Source organism: Zalophus californianus, chromosome 5 (genome assembly GCF_009762305.2).
Source record: "Zalophus californianus isolate mZalCal1 chromosome 5, mZalCal1.pri.v2, whole genome shotgun sequence".
NCBI lineage: Eukaryota > Metazoa > Chordata > Mammalia > Carnivora > Otariidae > Zalophus > Zalophus californianus.
The window spans coordinates 141,185,972-141,203,767 of NC_045599.1; the positions used below are offsets into that span (position 1 = coordinate 141,185,972).

Genomic DNA, 17,796 nt, shown 5'->3' on the forward strand with positions numbered 1-17,796 from the left:
GCTTAGCTCAACAAAGGTAAAGCTCAGTGTCTGGGTCACAGCCAAATGCTCTTTGAGAGCCATGAAGTACAGGCACTAAATTTCCTTTTACTCAAATTTAAACCTACTGCCTAATGTTAAGCAATCTTCATTGAATTGATGGTCTTCCTCTCAACTTATTTTACTTAATCATATTTATTAGGGAAGCTTTGCACATCAAAAGCACATTTAAAAATAATCTCATTATTAACCTTAGGGCAAAAAAGTTAATGCAATGTATATTGCCAAGTTTATTAACTATCTTCTTGATGAGCTAACAGCTGTGTGATGAAGACAGTAGCCATCAATTAGATGAACAGTGATCTCGAGACCATAGTTTTCAGCATGGAATAGTCAGCTCAGTTATGGGCATTGAGAGGCAACCACTGGATGGATGTATTTCCAAGCATTTCTCAGTTCTGTGCCTTATGGAATGGCATTTGTGAAAAGCCTGGGCACACTGGTCATTTTAGAAGGCCAGAACACACTTAAATGGTTTGGGAGGATTTTAACAAAAAGTGATATTTAGAACAACACTTAACATATCATATAATTACATATTCACATTCAAAGTTTGTTATTTAAGGTATTAACAGGTATGCATAATAAGAAGTATAAATCATTGAGCTTGCAAATGTCCTTACTTCTTTGCAGAAAGATGTCATTAAATAGAAATATAATTTAAAAGAGACAACTAATGCTCAAATAACTGGTATTTCCTGATGAAGTAGACAGACACTACTTTGAGGGTAAGAGTTGACTGACATTTCAAAGTAAGAAAGAAATGTTTGAGTCTTATGCCCACTTAAGTAAGGTATATTATAACACAGTTGTTCTAGGGCTGGGGTAAAAGGGAATTTAAGTATCTTGTAGATCAGGGTGCCTTTTCTTGGAGAGTTTGCAGAGGACCAGGAGGGAAGTTGTTCAAAGGGTGAAACTCATAAAGGGTGTATTCCTGGAGGTCACAGACACCTGTACAAAGACAGTGGAAGACTTTTCTTGTCTTTATGCTTAGAATAACCCAAGAGTTGGCCCACATGAATCAGTTAGCCCAGGACCTGGCACAAAGTAAGTGCTTAAGACATTTAACTGTTATTTATTATGATCCCTCCAAAAATAATTACATAAAAGCTCTAGGTTGTTGATTCCCACCTAAAGGTATGTCCCCTTAATGATGTTAGTTTACGATAACATCAAACTCTGATGAGAAAGAAAATCAAAGATGTAACATGAATGCTCTCCCTTAACTTTGCCCAGGGGAAAAGATTCTGTTTATTGAATTTAGAAGTTTCATTAAACCGGAGGTCATTATATCAAAAAAAAAAAAAAAAATTCCAAAGTGTTATTAGAGTCAGAACACTGATTTTATTTCAGACTTCCACTGAGAAATTGTCTCTGTTATTGTAGAGAAAAAAATTATAAATGAATGTTCTAAAAATGCTACTCTACCATGAAACCTTAGATGGCTATAAAGACATTTGTGTCCATCAGCCTCTGTTATTGGGAGCTGGCTTTGAACATGGAAGAACTGAGCTAGGTGTTATTTATTGACAAAGAGTTACAGATTCCTGTATCTTTTCTAGATGATGAAGAGACTACAGAGAATAAGGAAGCCAAATTCCTTTCTATTAGGGAACTGATGTTCCAGTGGGGAGAGGGGCGTTATGGATAGACAGTATACAAATAGATAATAAAAATATATATATAATAAATAATGGCAAAATACAATAAACAAAGAACAAGAAATGAAGAAAGTGAACCAGAATGACTGTAAGGTTATGTGGGATGGTGGTATTGGTGATGGGCCTGGTGAGGACATTTGGACTGAGAACTGGACGGTGAGAAGGAGGCCAGGGGCCACATTAAAAAGAACATTCTAGGCAAAGAGGTCAGTATGATAAACAGTCTCCAAAGATGGCTCCCACCAACCCTTCTCTTCCTATATGGGCATGCCAATGCTCCTAACCAGAGGTGGAGTAGTCTCTTTCCTTCACTTGAATCTGGGCCGGCCTGGTGACCTCCAGTCCCAGGACTTTAGTTCCGAAAAGGTCCAGCAGCTCCTGCTATCCCATTTTGAAGCCAGCTGCCTCTGCATAAATGCAAAGACTCTGAAGCCGCCATATTTTCAGGAAGCCCAAGCTACAAAGAGGGGCTCCACGGAGCTACATCTGGGTTCCAGACTCATGAGTCAAGACTTCATCAGCCTTCCGCACCAGTGCAGCTATACACAACCAAGTGCTGAACACACTCCACACGGAAGAGAAGAACTGCCCAGCTGAGGTGAATCAACCCACAGAATTGTGAGAAAGAGTAACTTGTTATTTTAAGTCACTACTTCTGGGGATAGTTTGTCACACAGCGATGGGTAACTGAAGCAATGGGAACGGAACAGCCTATGGAATTAGGGCTTTCTTTTTAGGGTGACTGAATTCTCAAAACTGAGAGTAGAGGGTGATAGAGTCTCCTTTAGTTCTATAGCCCACTACCAGAAACATCCTCCCTGGGACTTGCTGGGAGGTGGGCATGCTGCTTATACAAGACTGTGTATAAGAAATCGCTAGAGAGTCACTGAGTACAGCCTGCTCTGAAGTGTATTTGTAGGGAAGAAAGTGCCATGGCATTTTCTTTTCCTTTTTCTGTGGGGAGAAGGGATTCGTCCTTGTCCCTCCTCTAAGTCATTAGTAGGAAGCAATAATTGAACACTTTGGGTGGGTGAGGGGGTGTTTGCAAGAAGGGGAAACTGGAATCCTATGCCCTCTCTCAGAACTTGCTTACAGAAACTCAGATCTGCCTCCTGCTGCTATCAGAGAAATGTGAAGGGTAGTTCTTGGAGGATCTGGGGTTTAGGATGCAAAGAGCTGTTGCCCAAACCTTGAATGCAGAAGTCTGAAGATGGGAAGCTGGCTGGGGAAGTTGGAAATGGTCAGGTGAAGGGAGAGAACAGCAGGGAAGGGCACCACAGCTCGGGGGTTGGTGGGGTGCCAGTGTGAGAAAGTACCCAAGGACCATATGGGCCTCTTTGGAGGCAACATAACTTGAAACTGCCTGAGGGCTTCACCCAAAGGCTGTCTGCTGAGAAAGAGGGTCCCAAGGGTGTGCCATGGATGGAGGAACTATGGAGGTCTGAATAACCAGTCAGAGAATGCATTGGTCACATCAAGGGACAGCACAGTATGGTGGTCCGGGTGGTGGTGGAGATGACTCTAAAGAATGTATGGTGTACCCTACACGGAAGAGCTAACATCTTGCTGTCAGCTACGACAGAGGGCATTTGAAAGCAAGAGACAATTCAAGTGAAGACAACACAGGTATGTAAACCAGCCATCACATCTCTTTTGCTAATCTCTCTTCATTTTGTCCCCAACCGGGGGAACCAGGTGGTAAGTAGGAGGAGATGGCATGAAGAGGAGGAGGGAATGAGGACCTCTGAGCTGCCTCCTCCTGCCAGTTCCGAGCACAGGGCTAGACCTGAGCAAGGGAGAGGCAACAAGCATTACACTGGGGGTGAGGTGACATTTTTTTTATTTAGAAAGTGAGTAGAAGGCGAACAGCACTGTCTGACATAGCTTGAGTGGGAGGGGGAGAGCATTTTTTTAATTGAATACATTTGACATAACACTGTAAGTTTAAAGGGGTACAACTTGCTACTTTGATACACTTATATGTTGTAATATGATTGCTATTGTGATATTTATCATGTGACACGCTTCCTGCATAGCGCATTATTGTCTGTATTCATCATACCACGCATTAGATCACTATGGCTTAGTTACTTCTCATAGCAAGTCAGCTGAGTATTTCCCAGAGCACTGGTTGGAAAAGAACAAAGCTCTTTTCTGATTATACCCTCCCAAGTTTAGCCCATTCAGTTCAGAGTTCAAAAGCCCTAAGGGAGAAGCAGGTTTACCATGCTAGAGGATCTGAAAGAAAGCATCAGTGGCGGGCACACAAGGACCAGCAGAAAGCAAGGGGAGAATGGTGTAAAGTGAGGTTGGAGAGGAGAGGTGGGGAGAGGTTTCATCCTGTGTTGCTTTGCAGCCCAAGAGAAGTGTCTGAATTTTAGTGAGTGTTACAGAAAGCCACTGGAGAGTTTTAGGCAGGAAAAAAAAATAGGGCCTTATTTTCATTTTTCAAAAACCTCTGGCCACTTTTTGGGGAATGGGGTGGGAGGCGGAGAAGGGCTGAAGCGGGAAGGCAAGGCCCCGATAAGGAGGCTGCTAGAGGTGTGGAGACCAGGAAAGAGAGGCTTTGATGGGGATGCCACTGGGGGAAGGGAGGACGTCATTCTTCAAAGCACGGTGGTAACTGGCTGAGATATATATGGTTTTGTTTTTTGACAAATTAAAAGCCAACTAGACAGAGGTTAGGCCAGTGGTATTTTTCAGTGCTTTGGACTGAATATATAAGCAATTCGCAGGCTCCATGGTGCATGGAAATCACCTGGGAAGTGGTTAACATGCAAATCCTTGGGTCTCTCCTTAGCTCTTCTGATAGATCATCAATGGTGTGGGGCCCTGGAACCTGTGTTGTTAAAAGCACCTACATTCTCATAATTTCTTTGACATTAGCTGTAGAAATATTTTTTTAACAAAAGCAAAATTACACTCTTGGAACTACACCAAAATAAAAAGCGCTGCACAGTGAAGGAAACCATCAGCAAAACAAAAAGGCAACCTACTGAATGGGAGAAGGTATTTGCAAATGATATATCTGATAGTGATTACTAAGATCCAAAATATATAAAGAACGTATACAACTCACCACCAAAAAACCCAAATAATCGAGTTAAAAAATGGTCAGAGGACCTGAATAGACATTTTTTTCCAAAGAAAACATACAGATGACCAACAAACACGTGGGAAGTTGCTGTACATCACTAATCATCAGGTGAATGCAAATTAAAACCACAGTGAACTATCACTATATACCTGTCAGATGGCTAAAATAAAAAAAACACAAGAAATAACAGTGTTTGTGAGGATGTGAAGAAAAAGGAACCCTTGTGCACTGTTGGTGGGAATGCAAACCGGTGCAGCCACTGTGGAAAACAGTATGGAGGTTCCTCAAAAAATTAAAAAATAGAAATGCCATAGGATCCAGTAATTCTACTCCTAGGTATTTACCCAAAGAAGACAAAAACACTACATTGAAAAGATACATGTACTCCTGTGTTTACTGCAGCATTATTTACAATAGTCAAGAAATGGAATCAACCCAAGTGTCCATCAATAGAGGAATGGAATGTTACTCAGCCATAAAAAAGAATGAACTCTTGCCATTTGCAACAACATGGGTGGACCTAGAGGGGATAATGCTAAGTGAAATAAGTCAGAGAAAGACAAATGCCATATGATTCACTCATATGTGAATTTAAGAAACAAATGAACAAAGAAAAAAAGAGACCAAAAAACCCAGACCCTTAATACAGAGAACGAGTTGGTGGTTGCCAAGAGGGAGGGGAGAGGTGGGGGGATGGCTGAAAGAGGGGAAGGGGGTTAAGAGCACACTTATCTTGGGGCACTGAGAAATGTAGAGAATTACTGAATCTTTCTATTGTACACCTGAAACTAAACTAACACTGTGTGTTAATTATAGTTGAATATAAACAAACATAATTTTAAGTGTCTGCATTCTCTTGCAGATAGTTCTGGGACCCTGAAAACCCCTAATCCTTGCTGTGAAAGAGGCACTAGTTCCCTGTGATTTTGGCTTTCTCAGATGTGCAGTTAACTCTGCACTCTGAATGTCAACACTTACCATTTTTCTTTCATTGTTTTCTTCTTCTGCATTTCATGCTTTTCTTTCCCTCAACCCTTGAGCCTTAAACACTTTGAGGACTAGCTTTTTTCCTTCCTCCTTCTCTCTCTTTTTAATTTCCCTCCTAAAGGAACAGAATTCCAAATGCATAGGTACTTCTTAACTGTTTTTAAAGCAACACAGCACTGACAGTGTAAGAACTTTTAAAGGAGAATGTGTCAGTTACTAGCAGAACAATTTAGAGACAGAAGTGGCTTGATGATATAAATAAAGGACTCATTTTCTCGAGGAAGTAACAGAGACACTGTCTCCAAATTTTCCCTCCTGTAACCAAAAACATTTTGGGAGAATAGCCTTCCAACTCACAGCCAATAAATGGTAAATGAAAATATACAAGTGTCTTTATCAGGCATTTTAATCTAAAAAGCCAAAAACACCCCTAAGGTAGCAGACATTTAATGCTGTGCTATCAAACGTAATGTAGGGCAGCTTGCTTTTACCTATAACAAAATGGAATTCGCTCCAGATATTTGGATAACCTTGATGTAGCAGGAAATATATGATTTAATCATATGGAATGTAGTAACTCATATTGGTACAATCCAAAGTCCATAAATGTTCCAAACTGTCCCCAACAAGATCATCCGATGGCAGATGAAGGGGGAAGACATTATACCTTGATGCTGATGAGGGCAGGAAGTCATTTGAGTCGTTGATGGAGACAGCAGCAAAACTTGGGTGTTACAGGAGGTCTATTATTTTCTTCCAAGTAAACAGCTATTTTTTTGTCTTTTTTTTCCCACCAAAGAATATCCAAATGACCCTTTAAGAACAAAATATTTTCCTAATAAAATTTGTATACAAAAAATCAAGAATTACTTTTATTTACTCAAAGCACTTGGTAAAAAAGACGGACACAGACTTCAGAAAACACCATGTGTAAGTGAAAAACGAATTTTTATTCTTTCTGATTACTTTTCTTTCTTTCTTTCTTTTTTTTTTTTGAAAAGTTAAAAATTCCTTAATTTTTTATTCCTGGTACCACTACCACAATTTACAGGGCAATATACCTGATGTAATGAAAAGAAAAGAAAAAGACAAAGCTACAACAGGTGAAACCCCTCAGGAATGTACATGTAACTAACCCTGCACTGCATTAATCAATAGCTGCACTTTTTGCAAACTGTGGCCATCACAGTCCTGCACAAGAAGGGTTTCCTGTTTAAGCTGCAGTAACTTTTCTGACTATGGATCATCGTTCCTTCTGTGGCAGATTTTTACAGTTCCTCTAATGCATTTCGGACGACTGTCTCAAAGTAACCTGCAGCTTTCCTGACAACTCCTCGCTCTCTCTCCTGCTAAGAACTGTAGCCCTTTTCTTCTGAATTTTTTTTAGAACCTTCTGCTACCATATCCACCACGTCCACCACCAGATCCATAACCACCACCATAGGGACTGCTCGAGCTTCTTCCACCAAAACTGGCCCCCTTCATGGGTCCATAATTTGATTGCTGTTGTCCACTATAATTTTCAAAATCATTATACTTCCCACCACCACCATAGTTCCCACCTCCAAAATTTCCTCCTTCATTGTAACCATCATATCCTCCACCACCACCTCCATATCCGCCTCCTTGGCTTCCATGTCCTGGTCCACCACCACCGTAACCTCCTCTACTACTATATCCAGGACCACCACCAGAGTTGCCACCATCACCTCCAAAGCCATTATATCCACCATCACCTCCTCCATAACTACCTCTGCTGCCGCCACCTCCGCCACCATAGCCTCCTCTTCCACCGAAGTTGCCACCACGGCCAAAGTTACCACCACCTCCAAAGTTTCCTCCACGACCCATGAAGTTGCCAGATCCACCTCCACGACCTCTTTGTGATCCAGCAGACTGCATTTCTTGTTTAGAGGGGGCTTTTTTCACTTCATAATTATGCCCATTAATAGTGTGGTATTTCTGAACAACAATTTTATCAACTGTATCATGATCATCAAAAGTTACAAAAGCAGATTCTCTCTTTTTCCCACTCTGCCTGTCTTCCATAACTTCTGTGGTTTCAATCTTGCCATACTTTTCAAAGTAGTCTCTCAAATTCTGTTCTTCTGTGTCTTCTTTAATACCACCAACAAAAATGTTCTTCACTGTGAGATGGGCACCAGGCTTTACAGAATCCTCTCTAGAAACAGCTCTTTGGTTCCACTACATGCCGATCAACCTTGTGTGGTCAGGCACACATTGCTGCATCCACCTCTTCAACACAAGAGTAAGTCACAAAACCAAAACCCCTGGAACATTTTGTTTTGGGGTCTCTCATCACCACACAATCTGTAAGTGTACCCCATTTTTCAAAATGTTCTCTTAAACTATCATCTGTAGTTTCAAAGCTCAAACCACCCCAATAAACAGTTTTCTCAACTGCTCTGGTTCCTTTGGATCACGGCCAGCTGTTTCAAGGATATGAGTCCTTTAAATGTTTGCTTATCTAGGGCATGAATTTCATTCTTGTACAGATACCTTCCAGAAAGTGGTCACTTTTCTGCTCAGAGAGTTGTTGTTATTCTTTTCTTCAATCTCCTGTTGAGTTTCTAGGTGTTCAGAATGGTTTGATCCCTATCCAGCTGAATTCCTGGGACCAGACGAAATCCAGGTCTCCTACTCCTCCGCCATCTTGCTCGTCCCTCTTCTGATTACTTTTCTAAGCCCAAAGAAACTGCTAGTCAATGCAGACAAGTTGTCAAAGAAAACATATTTACCCAAAACTGAGGCCAGATCAACATAAAACAACTAACCAAAATATGTTGTTTGCCACACCTGGAGAGCAGGTAGGATACCTTATAAAACCCACGTGACGGGGCGCCTGGGTGGCTCAGTTAGGCGTCCTACTCTTGGTTTTGGTTCAGGTCATGATCTCAGGGTCATGGAATCAAGCCCTGCATCGGGCTCCACTCACTGTGGAGTCTGCTTGGGATTCTTTCCCTCTCCTCCCTCTACCTTCTATCCCTCCCCCCATGAGCATGCATGTGTGCACATGCTCGCGCTCTCTCTCTCAAATAAATAAGATAAATAAATAAATAAAATCTTTTAAAAAAACCCAACAACCACATGTCCCAAGCTAAAGATAATTCAGTATGCCTTGTATGATTGCTTATCTGATTACTACATATAGCATACGAGTGGAAAGCCTATGGGCATTCAGTCATTTCTATTTCAATAAGCTAGAAAAACATCTCAAACATTTTTTCAGTTGTAGGCCAAGAGCTGGATGGCTAATAAATACACATCTGGAATATATTAGCAACTTTATGTTGGGAAAACACTTCCCTAAATAATAAAGTGTTCTTAATGTGTTTGAATTCCCAAGTAGAACATGGTATTTTTTGATGTTTATATTTTCAGAAAAGGAGTGTGCTAATTTTCCCCTTTCTTGAGGAAGACCCTTCCTTCAAGCAAAAATGAATGATAAAAAGCACTCTAAGTGTGAAAACATCATTGTGGTGTTATACGGAGACACAGAGTAAGGGAAAAAGGGAGACATTTGTTGAGTTAATGAAATTAAAAAGAAAATTCTAAACTTCTTAATAATTACTTATAAAAAATAGTTTGGTGCCTCAGTGGAAATAGCTGAAAGTATAGGAAATTGTTCCAATGGCATTAAAATCCAAGATGACACAAAAAGGTTTGAGATGAGAGAGGAAAGATGGCAGAGGAGTAGGGGACCCTATTCCAACTGGTCCCCGGAATTGAGCTGGGTATCTACCAGACCACTCTGAGCACCCACGAAATGAGCCTGAGATGTAAGAAGATCTGGATCTCTACAAACAGAATATCACAGGCGGTTGGTTCCGAGGTACGAAGCGAGGAGCCGTGATTCTGTGGGCAGAAATCGGAGGATAAACGGCAGCGGGAGGGTGCCTGGCTGTGGGGATCCTACACCGCCGGTGAGCGACAGACAGCCTTGCGCGGTGGGGACGGGGCACAGACTCACAGACCGGTAGCAGCGGGGAAAGGACTTTAGGGCAGCCCCCGGGGCAGAAACCCGGAGCGGCAGGGTCGCATGCCTGCGAACTGGGGGCGGCTGGCGGTTTTAGAAGCACAAGGGGCAGAGACGTGCTCCATCCTGGAGGCAGGACTGGGGGCGCTGCGGAGGGGCGCACAACCCAGGCCGCTGCAGTTTATAGCAGCTCGGACAGAAACGGAGAGAGTGTGGCCTGGAGAGCTCACTGAAGAACAGACCGTGGTCTCTCTGCCCTGAGACAGAGGGTTGGAAATGGTCTCTTCTGCTCTGACTTTCAGAAGAGATGGGGAAAGCCACCAGGGAAAGCCACCAGAGAACAAAAGCCCCCAAAACTGATTCCCGCTGAGCCCATCCCCCACCACAGGGGGGCAGGGCAACTCCACCCAAACTGGGTTGCCTGAGTAACAGTGCGGCAGGCCCCTCCCCCAGAAGACAGGCTGGGAAAACAAGAGGCCAGCAACCCTAAGGTCCCTAGAAAACAGGTGCATCTTGTTTGGGTTCTGGTCAATAATTTGGACTCTATACATTCCCTCAAACACCCATCAACAGAATGACTAGGAGGAGGAACCCCCCAAATAGAAAAGACTCAGAGATCATGACTTAGGCTGCAGATTTACAAATGGATGCAGATATAACCAAGATGTCAGAGATGGAATTCAGGCTAGCAATTGAGAAGACAATGGCTAGACTGGAGAAATCAATTAATGGCAACATAGAGGCTCTAAGGGCAGAAATGAAAGCTGAATTGGCAGAACTTAAAAATGCTATCAATGAGAGCCAATCCAATCTAGATAATCTAACAGCTAGGGCAACTGAAGCAGAAGAACGAATAAGCGACCTGGAAGACGATATCATAGATAAAAAGGGAAAAGAGGAGGCCATGGAAAAACAACTCAGAATCCATGAAAATAGAATCAGAGAAATAAGTGACACCATGAAGCGTTCCAATGTCAGAATAATTGGAATCCCGGAGGGGGTGGAGAGAGAGAGAGAGGACTAGAAGATGTATCTGAGCAAATCGTAGCTGAGAACTTCCCCAATCTGGAGAATGAAACAAACATTCGCGTCCTAGAGGCAGAGAGGACCCCTCCCAGGATCAAGGAAAACAGACCAACACCCCGGCATGTAATAGTAAAACTTGCAAATCTTAGAAAGAAGGAAACCATCTTAAGGGCAGTTAGGGGGAAGAGATTCCTTACGTACAGAGGGAGGAACATCAGAATAATGTCAGACCTATCCACAGAGACCTGGCAAGCCAGAAAGGCCTGGCAAGACATATTCAGGGTACTAAATGAGAAGAACATGCAGCCAAGAATACTTTATCCGGCAAGGCTGTCATTTAGAATGGCTGGAGAGATGCAGAGCTTCCACGACTGGCAGAAACTGAAAGAATATGTGACCACTAAGCCGGCCCTGCAAGAAATAATTAAGTGGGGTTCTATAAAAGGAGAAAGACCCCAAGAGTGATATACAACAGAAATTTACAGGGACAATCTATAAAAACAACGTCTTCACAGGCAACATGATGACAATTAATTCATATCTTTCAATAATCACTCTCAATGTGAATGGCCTAAATGCTCCCATAAAACGCACAGGGTTGCAGATTGGATAAAAAGACAGGACCCATCCATATGCTGCCTACAAGAGACTCATTTTGAACCTAAAGATACATCCAGACTGAAAGTGAAGGGATGGAGATCTATCTTCCGTGCCAGCGGACCTCCAAAGAAAGCTGGGGTAGCAATTCTTATATCAGACAAATTAGATTTTAAACTAAAGTCTGTAATTAGAGACACAGAAGGACACTATATCATTTTTAAAGGGTCTATGCAACAAGAAGATCTAACAATTGTAAATATCTATGCCCCCAACATGGGAGCAGCCAAATATATAAGCCAACTGTTAACCAAAATAAAGAGTCATATTGGTAACAATACGCTAATTGTAGGATACCTCAATACTCCACTCTCAGCAATGGACAGATCATCTAAGCAGAAAATCAACAAGGAACCAAGAACTTTGAATGATACACTGGACCAGATGGATCTCATAGATATTTACAGAACATTCCACCCTAAAACAACATAATACTCATTCTTCTCGAGTGCACATGGAACTTTCTCCAGAATAGACCACATACTAGGTCACAAATCAGGTCTCAACCAATACCAAAAGATTGAGATTATTCCCTGCATATTCTCAGACCACAATGCTTTAAAACTGGAACTCAATCACAAGAAAAAATTTGGCAGAAATTCAAACACTTGGAAGCTAAAGACCACTCTGCTCAAGAATGTTTGGAGTCAACCAGGAAATCAAAGAAGAACTTAAACAATTCATGGAAATCAATGAGAACGAAAACACATTGGTCCAAAACCTATGGGATACTGCAAAGGTGGTCCTAAGGGGGAAATACATAGCCATCCAAGCCTCACTCAAAAAAAATAGAAAAATCCCGAATTCACACCTTAAAGAACTAGAGAAAAAGCAACAAACGATGCCTAAGCCACGCATTAGAAGAGAAATAATTAAAATTAAAGCAGAGATCAATGAATTAGAAACCAGAAACACAGTAGATCACATCAACGAAACTAGAAGTTGGTTGTTTGAAAGAATTAATAAGATCGACAAACTGCTGGCCAGACTTATCCAAAAGAAAAGAGAAAGGATCCAAATTAATAAAATTATGAACGAAAGGGGAGAGATCACGACTAACACCAAGGAAATAGAAACAGTTATTAGAAATTATTATCAACAACTATATGCCAATAAACTGAGCAATCTGGATGAAATGGAGGCCTCCCTAAGCCGCCAAGACTGAAACAGGAAGAAATGGACAACCTGAATAGGCCAATAACCAGTAACGAGATTGAAGCAGTGATCAAAAACCTCCCAAAAAACAAGAGTCCAGGGCCTGATAGATTCCCCTGGGGAATCCTACCAAACATTCAAAGAAGAAATAATACCTATTCTCCTGAAGCTGTTTCAAAAAATAGAAACAGAAGGAAAACTTCCAAACTCATTCTGTGAGGCCAGCATTACCTTAATCCCCACACCAGGCAAAGACCCCATCAAAAAGGAGAACTTCAGACCGATATCCCTGATGAATATGGATTCCAAAATCCTCAACAAAATCCTAGCTAATAGGATCCAACAATACATTAAAAGGATCATCCACCACGACCAAGTGGGATTTATCCCCGGGATGCAAGGGTGGTTCAACATTCGCAAATCAATCAATGTGATAGAACACATTAATAAGAGGAGGGAGAAGAACCATATGGTCCTCTCAACTGATGCAGAAAAAGCATTTGACAAAATACAACATCCTTTCCTGATTAAAACTCTTCAGAGTATAGGGATAGAGGGAGCATTCCTCAAGTTCATAAAATCCATCTATGAAAAACCCACAGTGAATATTATCCTCAATGGGGAAAAGCTGAGAACCTTTCCCTTAAGATCAGGAACACGTCAAGGATGCCCACTTTTGCCACTATTGTTCAACATAGTACTAGAAGCCCTAGTAACAGCAATCAGACAACAAAAAGAAATAAAAGGTATTCAAATTGGCAAAGAAGAAGTCAAACTCTCTCTTTTCGCAGATGACATGATACTTTATGTGGAAAACCCAAAAGAATCCACCCCCAAATTACTAGAACTCATACAGCAATTCAGTAATGTGGCAGGATACAAAATCAAGGCACAGAAATCAGTGGCTTTCTTATACACTAACAACCCAACTGTAGAAAGAGAAATTAGAGAAACGATTCCATTTACAACAGCACCAAAAACCATAAGATACCTCGGAATAAACCTAACCAAAGAGGCAAAGGATCTATACTCTAGGAACTACAGAACACTCATGAAAGAAATTGAAGAAGACAAAAAAGATGGAAAAACATTCCATGCTCATGGATCGGAAGAATAAACATTGTTAAAATGTCTACACTACCCAGAGCAATCTATACCTTCAATGCCATCCCGATCAAAATTCCAATGACATTTTTCAAAGTGCTGGAACAAACAATCCTAAAATTTGTATGGAATCAGAAAAGACCCCGAATCGCCAAGGAAATGTTGAAAAAGAAAAACAAAGCTGGGGGCATCACGTTGCCCGATTTCAAGCTATATTACAAAGCTGTGATCACCAAGAGAGCATGGTACTGGCACAAAAACAGACATATAGACCAATGGAACAGAATAGAGAACCCAGATATGGATCCTCAACTCTGTGGTCAAATAATCTTCGACAACGCAGGAAAAAACATGCAATGGAAAAAAGACAGTCTCTTCAAGTAAATGGTGCTGGGAAAATTGGACAGCCACATACAGAAGAATGAAACTCGACCATTCTCTAACACCATTCACAAAGATAAACTCAAAGTGGATGAAAGACCTCAATGTGAGACAGGAATCCATCAAAATCCTAGAGGAGAACATAGGCAGTAACCTCTTCGACATCGGCCACAGCAACTTCTTTCAAGATACATCTCCAAAAGCTAGTGAAACAAAAGCAAAAATGAACTTTTGGGACTTCATCAAGATAAAAAGCTTCTGCACAGCAAAGGGAACAGTCCACAAAACAGGCAACCCACAGAATGGGAGAAGATATTTGCAAATGACACTACAGATAAAGGGCTGGTAGCCAAGATCTATAAAGAACTTCTCAAACTCAACACCCATAAAACAAATAGTCAAGGCAAAAAGTGGGCAGAAGATATGAAAAGACACTTCTCTGAAGAAGACATACAAATGGCTAACAGACACATGAAAAAATGTTCATCATCATGAGCCATCAGGGAAATTCAAGTCAAAACCACATTGAGATACCACCTTACACCAGTTAGAATGGCAAAAATGGACAGGGAAAGAAACAACAAATGTTGGAGAGGTTGTGGAGAAAGGGGAACCCTCTTACAGTGTTGGTGGGAATGCAAGTTGGTACAGCCACTTTGGAAAACAGTGTGGAGATTCCTCAAAAAGTTAAAAATAGAGCTACCCTATGACCCAGCAATTGCACTCCTGGGTATTTACTCCAAAGACACAGATGTAGTGAAAAGAAGGGCCATATGCACCCCAATGTTCATAGCAGCAATGTCCGCAATAACCAAACTGTGGAAAGAGCCCAGATGCCCTTCAACAGATGAATGGATAAAGAAGATGTGGTCCATGTATACAATGGAATATGACTCAGCCATCAGAAAGGATGAATACCCAGCTTTTACATCAACGTGGATGGGACTGGAGGAGATGATGCTAAGTAAAATAAGTCAAGCAGAGAAAGTCAATTATCATATGGTTTCACTTATTTGTGGAACGTAAGGAATAGCAGGGAGGACATTAGGAGAAGGAAGGGAAACATGAAGGTGAGGAAATCGGAGGGGGAGATGAACCATGAGAGACGATGGAGTCTGAGAAACAAACTGAGGGTTCTAGGGGGGGTGGGGGGATGGGTTAGCCCAGTGATGGGTATTAAGGAGGGCACGTACTGCATGGGGCACTGGGTGTTATACGAAAACAGTGAATTGTGGATCACTACATCAAAAACTAAGGATGTATTGTATGGTGACTAACATAACATAATAAAATTAAAAAAAAAAAGAAAAAAGAAAGGTTTGAGACGATTGATTTATTATCCTGAGGTAATGTGTCTGCCAGAATCTACTTGATAGTTTTTATGCACTCTTCAAAGAATGTCCAATTTCTGAAAAGAAATTGACATGTCTGCACTATGTATAGAAGTATTATGTCATTCACTTCTTCTCTCAGAAGGAATCGAAACCAGAATGGTTTTTCTCTTTCTTTTTCTCTCTCTCTCTCTTTTTTTTTTTTAGTGTTATCAGATTGATCAAGCCATTGGAGCACAAGTTTTCAGTTGAAAAAGGAATGTGTTTGGTCTTGTTAATTAATACAGTAGGCTCTAGATTACAAGGGGGCAAACCAGGTTCTAACCTCAGAAAAGGACCTTTATGGGAACACACTTCATCACTGAGTGCCTCTGGAAGGGCTGTAAATCAGCATGCAGACTTCATGGACGAAATTCTTTAACATGGTCATTTACATAATTGTGTTACAGCACACTCTGTCCATCCCTTCTCCCCTTGATTCCCGTTAAATTTTCTTCAAATATTTATCTTTTTAAAAATAATATCTCCCATTTGCCCTTCAACTTAAAAGCACAGAAAATACCTGATCGATACAGGCAACAGAAAACAACTACCTGAGTGAGATTCTCAAATGGCTCCAGCAAAATACACTTTCTTTGATACCCTGTAGTTTGAGGTACGTGCTACTTGATAAGTGGATGGAAATTTTATGTCATCTAATAGAGTTCAAGGTTATATCTGGCCAGGGAAACCAATGTATAAAAAAGAGAAACCACTATTTAGTTTTGTTTGTTTTTGTAGCTGAAAAAAGTGATTGTCCTAGATATGCTCAAATTTACCATCTGGTTCTCATTCCGTATTCTCATGTTTTGAAAAATCACTAGATCCAGGACTATTAGGGTTATTCTGATTGAGAAGGGATGGGAGGACAGATGGTAGAATTATGTGGTAGAGAAAGTGATGGGGGACAGTAAACTACTTAAAATGCCAACATAGGGGCTGTTGAATTGTCGGAAACTCTAAGTTGGATGTCATGTCTGGAAAATTCACATGCAAAAATCATCACTAACAGAAGGTAAAAACTTTTGACAAAAATGTATGTACATTAATATAAAAAACCCAATGACATGTGGATTATCATTATTGTTTGTTGTCATTAGCACTGAGAAATTATATATCAGAGATTGTACTAATTTCTGCTATTTATTTATTTATTTATAAAGATTTATTTATTTGACAGAGAGAGACACAGCGAGAGCGGTAACACAAGCAGTGGGGAGTGGGAGAGGGAGAAGCAGGCTTCCCGCGGAGCATGGAGCCCGATGCGGGGCTCGATCCCAGGATCCTGGGATCATGACCTGAGCCAAAGGCAGACGCTTAACTGACTGAGCCACCCAGGCACCCCTAATTTCTGTTTTTTAATTGAAGAGTAATTGCATGTAATATTGTATTAATTGCAGGTGCACATATAGTGATTCAATATCTATATACTATGAAATGGTCACCACAATAAGTCTAGTTACCATCTGTCACCATACAAAGTTGTTACAATATTATTGACTATATTCCTATGCTATACATTGTGTCTCTGTGTCTCACTTATTTTATGACTGAACGTTTGTACTTTGTTACGCTCACCTGTTTTGTCCATCTCCTTCACAGGGGCCCTCCTTCTCTCTGGCAAACCATCGGTTTGTTCACTCTGTATCTGAGTCTGTTTCTGGTTTGTTTTGTTTTGTTTTTAGATTCCACATATAAGTGAAATTGTATGGTATTTGTCTCTCTCTGTCTGACGTATTTCACTTAGCAGAGTACCCTCTAGGTCCATCCATGTTGTTGCAAATGGCGAAGATTTGAATCTTTTTATGGCTTGAGTTGTACTAATTTCTGCCAAGCACTCCCTCATTCCCTCCTCAAACAACCCTGAGAATCAAGTATTCCTACTACTTCATTTTTTCAGACCCAGAAACCGAGACTTGGAGAGTTCCACCATTTGCCCAAGGTCAACGAAGAGGTGGCCAAATAAGAGACTCAAAACCAGTCTGATTTCAAAGTCCTTACCTGCTGAGCCACACCACTATCTGTAACCCTGAATAATTGTGAATGCAGCCAGTTGCTGTTTATCTGCTGTCATCCTCCGTTCAACTCGTTTTTCCCAATGTCCATCCTCTCCTTCCACTCTTCCCTTGAAATGTGCCTTTAATTTGCCTGTGACTGAGGGAGTTTCCAAAGGAATAACACAAGTGATATGGTTGCAAGTTCTAGATTGCATGTCTCTGGTCCCTTACATTTTCTTTCCTCTCTGTACAAAGCAGCACGGATCATGTTTAGCTCGCCTCAGTTCTGCAACCATGCACGATTAACTTCGCCATTACCCTCAGG

General features: G+C 41.2%; 1 pseudogene; it reads right to left on the bottom strand.

The window, feature by feature from the left end:
• Nucleotides 1–6,982: 6,982 nt before the first annotated feature.
• On the bottom strand, nt 6,983–17,065 carry LOC113929279 (annotated as a pseudogene).
• Nucleotides 17,066–17,796: the final 731 nt, after the last annotated feature.